Here is a 9879-nt window from a genome sequence, read left to right as displayed (position 1 = left end):
CCCTAAGAAGAAATACCCTTGAGTTGGTTGTTTCAATACGACAATGACCCAAAAAACACAGTAAGCGAACAATATCATGGTTAAAGACAAACAGGATTGAGGTAATGGAGCGGCCAGCCCAATCCCCTGACCTCAATCCCATAGAGAACTTGTGGGGTGACATAAAAAATGCGGTTTATGAGGTACAACCCAAAAATACAGAAGACCTGGAATGTAGTCCAATCTTCCAGAACTGGAATACCAGCTCAGAGGTCTGAGAAGTTTATCATCTGCATGCAACACAGATGTCAAGCAGTATTTATCCACAATGATTATGCCACTAAATATTAGTTCAGTAAAGGGAAATCTGAAAAAAAAATTCCATTTCTAAATTACGTTTTTTGACGAAAAATGCTGGCACTGCTATTTTTTTTGAACGGATCAGTGCGAAAAATGTAAATATATTTTTATATATATATATATATATATATATATATATATATATTAGAGGAAGTCAAGAAGCGCTACTTCATACGGAGGCGGAAAGAAAATACGTTTAAGTATTTAAGGAGTATTTATTAAGGTAACGCATTTCAACGCCGGACTGGCACCTTCATCAGACCTAATACATTAAAAGCTACAGACAGTGTGGTTTATATACATAAAAAAACGCCACAATGTCCCCTGAGTGACAGTTAAAACTGCCAATCGGAGGTGAACAAATGTATACAAACAATTACCATAAAAAATTCAATCACAAAAACTTTTTTAAGAAAAATAAAGAAAATATAACAAAGGGTACAATAGAATGGTTATTCATATGTTAATGTAGATTAGCTGTATTTATTTGGTTAAAAAGACTTAATAAAGAATGTATGTAAAGATGTGTTCAGAGGAGTGGACATAGACGGTTCGATCGAAGCCAGAGAGTTAGAGTTTAGGGCGTGATATGTCAGAAGCCGAGGCAAAGGAGTGTGTGGAGTGGATATGCACTGCATCCCCAAAAACAAACAACCCCGACGTGTAATGCCCAGTAGACCGTGAGCGCAAGGACGAGAGGGTTCAAATCATTGATGGCAGTGTGACGGGAGGCAGCCAATCAGAGTTCAGAATTCGGCCAACCCCCAGTTGTCATGAAGATAGGATGCTCCCCTGATAGGCTGGGGAAGCAGCCAACCACAGGAGATGAGAGAGGACGAGCCACCAGTGGAACAGAACGGCCACTGGGAGAACGAAGATCGGAACGAAAAAAAGCAGAGAAGGGGGGGGGGGAGTAATAGGGAATGGATGTAACAAGAAGTAAGGAGCTAGAGATACAGGAAATTAAAAGGCTATAATTGTAGTAGGTAGTGCAGGAACATTGCTAGAAATTTTAGAAGGCTGTATATGAAGGAACGATTCATTAGGTGAAGGCATATAAGGACATAATTCTAAAAAGGGGAATAACCAAAAAACATATATCTATAAAAGGAGAGTTTTGGTGAAGTAATACATCAGTAAAAATAAAGAATCATTAATTTAATACATTGTAGTTAACAGGATCTAACAGTATACTCTAACAATGGAAATGTATATTATTAAAAGGAGAGGTGTTATTAGATGAATATATTGTCAGAGAAAATATCAGTCAATAGATATATGATATAGAATTATAACAGTGAAGAAAAGATAAATATATATTACGGTGAAAGTATAAATAAATACAATGTTGATGAATAATGCATAAAAAGCTGTCCGTGGGTAATACATAAAAGGATGTATAATACACATAAAATACCTCACATAAAAAATATAGATATGTTTATAAAATACATATAAATATAAACACATGTACATGCTCACCTGTAGGAAAGTAAACAGTGTGCATGCATATTGCCCAAGTAAACAAGAAATAGTATAAATGCATAAGAGTAAATTATATATACATACACACTCATATAATACCTAAAATATCAAAACAATATGTGTATATGTGCATGCATGTACTGTACATATAAATAAATATATATACAAAAATACAAGGGTAAAAAGATGCATGGTTGAGATTAAATGGTATTAGTAAATGTATGATAGGCGGCCTTCAAATGATGTCTTGTGTTCCCCCATTTCATTATCACAACTCGCTGTACATGATGAGGCTGGGAACTATCATGCAACACTTTGCATGTTCATTACCAGTGCATATAGGACATCTCAATGAGGCTTGGTGATTTTGTATCGCTATAGCAAATAGAACAGTAGTGTAAATTACTACACCTGTTTAATAATTTAAACGTACACTACAAATACCGATTCTCTGGAACACAATCTTCAGACCTACCCATCACATTGGAATCCTTACCTAATCAGTTTGATAACACTTTCACTGACAGTGCGTCATCAATGGTCTCTTTTTTTAGGTGTACCATCACAGCTGACCAATACACCTGTCTCCTCCCCAGCTCTCACCCGTCTATCGACACAAACGATGTCTGTGTTAGTACCACAGCTTACAAGCCCAAAGAGCCAGTGTATAACACGTTTCTTTCAACGCTTCAAAAACCACAAGTAAAAAGAAAAATGGATATAGGGGAGGTAAAAACAACAACTCCCTCACATACGCCAGGAAAAGCAAAAAAACACCAGTATTTACTTAAAGATAATGACATTTCACTGCTCTCCAAAGGCTTATCTTTTTGTCCATCTTCATCACCTGATGGTTTCCAACTGTTCCTGGACCTTAATACTTACATCCGTAATCTCACACTAACTAGACATTTTAAAATTATGGCAAATAATGAGCCTTAGTCCAAAGAGTTGCCACTCCTTACAACAACTACAGCTATTCCAGTAGATGTACGTCCAATATCATCCTTCAACACCATACATCATCGTGGACACGCCATTGACACTTTTTTAAATATAGTGAGTAATGAATTTAGATCTCTTAAACCAATACGCCCTACCAAGAACAATCTTAGCCCTGCAGAGAAAAAAAGCGATTAAAGGAACAGTGTCACCACAAAAAAAATTTTCATGTCAGTTTAATGTTAGTGTTTTATTAAAAACGTTTTTATTTATTTGTGTGTTTGTGTGTTACTTTTTTCTATTTTTTCACTTTTTCTTCCCTATGGGGGCTGCCATTTTTTTTTCCATTTCTGTATGTGTCGATTAACGACACATACAGACATGGAATACGGCAGCCACAGTCCCATAGGGACTGCGAACGGGTCCCGTCCCATCCACTTCTGTGTACGCCGTCTGTGTGGGAACTGCGCATGCGCCGCTCCCACACAGTCCAATTTGAAATGCGCGCCGTCCGGCGCCATTTTCCTGTGGACCGGAAGTCGCGGCCGGACAGTAAGATTACTACTTCCGGTCGCGGCGGCCGGACTTGTGCACTTGGACCAGCGGCAGCAGACGGAGCGGACGGGCCGGAGGGAGCCGCGGCGGCAGGAGCAGGTAAGAGATTTCTATGTATGTTCGTGTTTGTGTGTGTTTACTACTGTATGTAAACCTACTACACTGTGTGTTAGCTCAAAAAATGGCGACACACAGTGTAGGAGGTTAGACCGTTCAATCCCCTCGTTTATCCCGGCACTAGCCAGGATAAAGGAGGGGGGGATTCTCAGAGCTCACTAGAGCGAGTGCTTTTTTCCCAATTTTGCAGCAAAAAGCAATGTGGTTGCTTTACCACATGCAATGCTGCAATTTTGGGAATAGCTCCATCTAGTGACCAGCAATGGGAAATATTATAAATTAGAATCTAATTTATAATATTTCCTGACTCGTGAAAAAAATAAAAAAAATTTGAACAATGTTTAATCACCTACACACTAAATGTTTAATCAAATAAAAAAAAACATGTTTTGCTGGCAACACATTCCCTTTAAAGGGAATGTGTTGCCAGAAAAACATGTTTTTTTAAAAAAATGAAACATTTAGTGTGTGGGTGATTAAACATTGTTCAAATTTTTTATTTTTTTTTGGCACGAGCCAGGAAATATTATAAATTATTTCTAATTTATAATACTACCCATTTTTGGCCACTAGATGGGGCTGTTCCCAAATTGCAGCATTGCAACATTGGGTTAAAAGCCCTCGCTCTAGTGAGCTCTCAGCATCCCCCCCTCCTTTATCCTGGCTAGTGCCGGGATAAACGAGGGGTTTGAAAGGTTTAACCTCCTACACTGTGTGTCGCCATTTTTTGAGGTAACCCACAGTGTAGTAGGTTTACATACAGTAGTAAACACACACAAACACTAACATACATTGAAATCTCTTACCTGCTCCTGCCGCCGCGGCTCCCTCCGGCCCGTCCGCTCCGTTTGCTGCCGCTGTTCCATGTGCACAAGTCCGGAAGCCGCGACCGGAAGTAGTAATATTACTGTCCGGCCGCGACTTCCGGTCCACAGGAAAATGGCGCCGGACGGCGCCAATTTCGAATAGGACTGTGTGGGAGCGGCGCATGCGCAGTTCCCACACAGACGCCGTACACGGCAGTCAATGGGACGGGAGCCGTTCGCAGTCCCTATGGGACTGTGGCTGCCGTATTCCATGTCTGTGTGTGTCGTTAATCGACACACACAGAAATGGAACAAAAAATGGCAGCCCCCATAGGGAAGAAAAAGTGTAAAAATAAGAAACAGTAAAACACAAACAAACAAATGAATATAAACGTTTTTATTAAAGCACTAACATCTTTAACATATAAAAAAATTATTTGCGATGACACTGTTCCTTTAAGGCTCTAGCCGACAATTAAATTCAGATGAGCTGATAAAGGTGGTGGTATCGTTATCCAAGACAGAGATGATTATATCGCGGAGGCTCTCAGAATACTGTCCGAAAATACTTTTTATAAAAAACAGAGGGTAAACCCATTAGAGGACTATCTTGCTGACTATATGCTACTAATAACCACTGCCGTTAATAACCATCTTTTGAACAAAAAAGAGAGCAAGTTTTTAGAAAATCATGACCTTGTCCTACCATTTTTTTATCATCTACCTAAAGTACACAAAACACTTACCTCACCCCCTGGACGCCCTATTATCTCTGGGATAGGGTCTTTGACTAGTAATCTTTCCCATTTTGTTGACTTGCACTTACAGAAGTGGGTAATAAAACTCCCATCATATCTAAAAGATTCTACCCAGCTCATTAAGGATGTAAAAGCACTTGATACACCCCTCTCTTTTAAGGAATTAAATTTTTTAACTGCTGATATCACGGCACTTTACTCCAATATACCTCATGACACAACATAGGTTACTTCAATGAGCCCTAAGTTGTAAACATCCATTTCCTCTCATACGAAGTAGCGATTCAGCTACTAAGTACTTTCTCTCTTATCATGCCTTTACATGGAGTCATGCACGCGCATCCTTCTGAGAACTCCAATATGTAAACACTCAGTGCTTGTGATACAAAGTAACGATACAGCCACTAAGCACTTTCGCTTTTATTATGTACTGACACGGTAGTCCAATACATGAATCATTCCAAGAGTTTTGATATATGAACATTCATTTCCCCTGATACGAAGTAGCGATCTAGCTACTAAACATCCTTTTTCTCACTGCGCTTTGACACGGGAGTCAAGCACAGAAATCATTCTTTGCTCCGGCAAGCAGAGCATCACTATTCACAACGGAAAAAACTTAGAAATATCATGACCTGGTTAAGTAGAGTTGTGTGTTGAATGTATCTCTTACCTACCTGTACTCCCGCCAGCCGGAACATCTTGCCCATGATGAAACTCCATCACTTTGCCATCTTCCACTTCTGCTGCATCCCGGGGCTGCCGGACACATCGGCAACATCGGCAGGGCGATCTGGAAAGACTGCCCATCCCGTCAGATGGCAGCGGTCCCACCCTGGAATGGGTCATGCTGTGGGAAGCATTCGGGGAGGTGGCCAAGCCAGCGACCTGCTGCCTGCCAGATGTGACCCATACTGGAAACCGCATACTGCGGGTCAACGATGCTCCTCGCAATGACGCAGCTCCTGAAGATCCACTCTGCAGATAAGCATGCCCCCTGGCTGGAACATCACCATGCTGGGCTGCAGATGTAGTCGAACCAGTCCTGGAACCGGAAGGAGGGGGAGTGGCCGGAAATCCGGGACGGGATCCCCTGTTAACCGCCGAGCCTCGCCGCGGTTGAGGATTCCTGCCAGGCCCAGGCCTCAGAGGAGGCGTAGTCCCTGCCAAAGCCCGGCCTGCAGCTTCCCTAGAGGGGCTCCTCCTGCGGCGCTTGGTCCGCGGGATAACATCAGGGCTCAATCTTTCCGGCGGGCGAGAGCACCATGGCTGGTGAATCCTGCCGGTCACACTGACTGCCGACCCAGCTGAGCCCGGAGCAGCGCTACCAGGGGGAGAACAAACAGAGCAGCTGCGCTCCAGTCACCGTGCTCCCGGAAATAGGGGGAGAGCCGGGAGAGAGTACAGTGGCGCGTCCCGGGCCTGCGACAGCACGCCGGGGCAACACATCCGAGGAAGCAGGGGAGCTCGGTAGAGCCCTTACCTGCTCCTCCAGCCAGGATCATGGTCGGCAGCAAAAGAATGGAGCCTCTCCAATAGGCGATCGTTAGACTCCATTTTGAAAGGTACTTTCTTGAATCGCTATGTTTTCTATATTGCTCTTCTCTCTGCTTCCCTCAGAATGAGGAAAGCAGGAAGAAGGCAAGGGTTATAATGCCCCTCCCACATACTCGACCCTGCATCTAAGAAAAACAACCTCCCCTTCACCCCCCTCCCTCTTGACTGCTCTGGGAACCCACCACTAAACTATTATCCCTACTCCCTCCTAATCCTGTCATGGAGGCCTCCCCTTACTTTCTTTTAGGCGGCAGTGCGGCCCCTGCTATACATAGGGTTACATTTTACTCTTATAAAATGTTTGTACAATAGAAAGCTAGCATGCATTTACAAAATTGTATTTTTCCAAGCAAATAATGGCAGATTTAATGAAAATACACATTATCTAAGGAGAGTTGAACACCTCCCATCCGTGAACCTCGACCTATACTATTTGACCCTAGTATAAATATACCATGCTTTGGAATGTCATGTTTTATATGCTTGATGAAGACCGTAGTGCAGGGTTGAAACGCCTTGCCTTTCTTTTTATTACTTTTAACCCCCTCTGTGACGGGGTTTTGATAAAAGTTTTTATTTCTCTGAAACTCGAGTTGTCTACACCATTTGAAGCTTTCACAGCGACCGAACAGACACCGGAGCGCCTCGCCACTGGGAGTTTTTCCTTTTCCTTATTATAGCTAAAGTGTTCTACCATCGGTGGAAGTCGTTTCCCTACGCACACACGATGCAACACTCCGGAGGGTTTTGTATACAGTGGATTCCTCCACTGCAGTGATATACTGATAAATGTCTGAAAATTTACTTGTGCCGACCATTCCAGGTGAGTTGTTTACCGCTATATACTCATGCTAACCATTATTGTTGTTTGTCATATACCTCACGGATCCTGATGATATTTACCTTAGAGGAGCGCCTATTTTGTTTCTTTTTCCTCTTTTTCTCTATCCCTGTACATGAAGCAGGAGGACATGCACCAAGTTTTCACTGGATTGGAGCATCACTTTATTTTTCATTGTTTTATGTAGTGAATGTTAGGAATCGGTATGCAGTGAGTCAGGCACAATGTGTAAAGATTATTAGTCCGGTAGAATCTTTTAAATTTTTTTTATTACCCTAAATCCCCAGGAGGCTATGTGATGCAATATAAAGTACACAAAGACCTTGTCGTTTCGTACTACGGAGTCTCCTTGTATCACCGTATGATGCTCTATCGGGTGTCGAATGTAGGAGTTTTTTCTTACCTAGAAGCAATGCTTCCAGCAGATGAAAGCTCTGTACATACGGTATTTGATGGAGTATGCCACAATATCTAAAAACCTCCATTTAGCTTATACTATGGCAGTCTTAATATAGCCATATTCATGAGGCCTTGCGTTTAGTACATTCTGGTAAGAAATCCGAAGGTTGCTCATCCTTAGAGTGATTAGCAAGAAACTTGTTTTAAAGGGGTTGGCCAGGAATACATTTTATTTCTATTTTAACCTAAGGTGACCTGTACAATTACATTTCTAATATAATGTATTTTTATTTTTGGAACGGCTACTTACTTCTAATTAGCGGTCACGTGATCATGTCCAGAGTAAACTTTTCATTTCCTGGGACATCTGGCTACATCATCAACTACGTTTACAGGCAGTAGGCCGGATGGATGTTTCATGAGCTCTTCAGAGCTCCGCCTCTAGTCCCACTGTAGGTTCCTAGTTGATGACACGCCGTGCCTCTTTTTAGCCGGAAGTGCTGGGTGAGCAAAGACTCAGAGCATAGTCTCCCAAAGTACACACCCCTCCTTCTCCTATCTTGTCATTCACGCCCCCTCCTCTCTCCGAGTTCCCTCACTGCCTTGCCGATGAGAGAAAAGGAGGGGGTGTGTACGAGGAGAGACGCGGCGGCCAGGCAGTGTGGGAACTCCAAAAGAGAAGGAGGGGTGTGGACAACAAGATAGGAGGTCAGTGATGTCAGGGGCTTCCCCAAAGCCAGAGTCCCGGGCAGACGGCTAGTATAGGCTCTGCTCCGGGACTCTGTGGAATCCCCTGACATCACTGTCCATATATGAACAGTAATGTCAGGGGCTTCCCCAGATCCGGAATCCCAGGCAGCCAGCTAGTATAGGCTCTGCTCCAGGACTCTGTGGAATCCCATGACATCACTGTCCATATATGGACAGTGATGTCAGGGGCTTCCCCAGAGCCGTTGACTCAGAACATAGCGCTAATATAGGCTCTGCTCTGGGACCCCTCTGACATCACTGTCTTTATCTGACATCACTGTCTATATCTGACATCACTGACATATATGGACAGTAATGTCAGGGGCTTCCCCAGAGCCTGTGGAATCCTCTGACCTCACTTCTTCACTCTTGAGGTTACCTCACTGCCTGGCCGCCGCGTCTCTCCTCGTACACACCCCCTCCTCTTCTCTCATCGCCCACGCTTGGTTACATAAATACTTGGATGATGGGGGTTATATAAATACAGGGATGATGGGGGTTATATAAATACAGGGATGATGGGGTTATATAAATACATGGATGGGGTTATATACAGGAATGATGGGGTCATTATTCCTGTATATAACCCCCATCATCCCTGTATATAACTCCCATCATCCTTGTTTATAAACCCCGTTTATAAACCCCATCATCCCTGTGTATAACAGCCGTCATCCCTGTATATAACCACCATCATCCCTGTATAGGATATTTGGGGTAATGTGCAGGGATGATGGGGGTTATATACAGGGTTGATGAGGGGTAATACAGAGGAATATTTGGGGTTATGTACAGGGATGATGGGGGTAATACACAGGGATGATGGCGGTTATATGCAGGGAATGATGGTGGTTATATACAGGAATGATGGAGGTAATACACAAGGATGATGGCAGTTATATACATGGATGAAGGGGTTATAAACAGGGATGATGGTGTAATACACAGGAATGAGGGGGATTATATACAGGTTGTATGCAGGGATGATGGAGTTATATAATTCCTGTGCATTACCCCATCATCCCTGTGTATTACCCCATCCCTGTGTATTAACCCCTATCATCCATGTATATAACCCCTATCATCCATGTATATAACCCCCATCATCCCTGGTTCAGCAGTGGCAGTCCGGTCTTGGTCTCTCATTTGTTACCTCCATCTATAGGTGTATGTAGCCAATGTATCCATTTTATGTCCGTTTCATGTTTATATTATAGTATTTGCAATGTGCATCTATTACCAACTGCTTATTACCATTCTGTGCATACAAATTGTATACGTTTTGATTAGTCTACTGACTATTCCATTGGTGTAGGACCTTGACACTGTG

Source organism: Rhinoderma darwinii, chromosome 13 (assembly GCF_050947455.1).
Source record: "Rhinoderma darwinii isolate aRhiDar2 chromosome 13, aRhiDar2.hap1, whole genome shotgun sequence".
Lineage (NCBI taxonomy): Eukaryota > Metazoa > Chordata > Amphibia > Anura > Rhinodermatidae > Rhinoderma > Rhinoderma darwinii.
The sequence above is the reverse complement of the archived record's forward strand: the minus strand, read 5'-3'. Positions refer to the sequence as shown.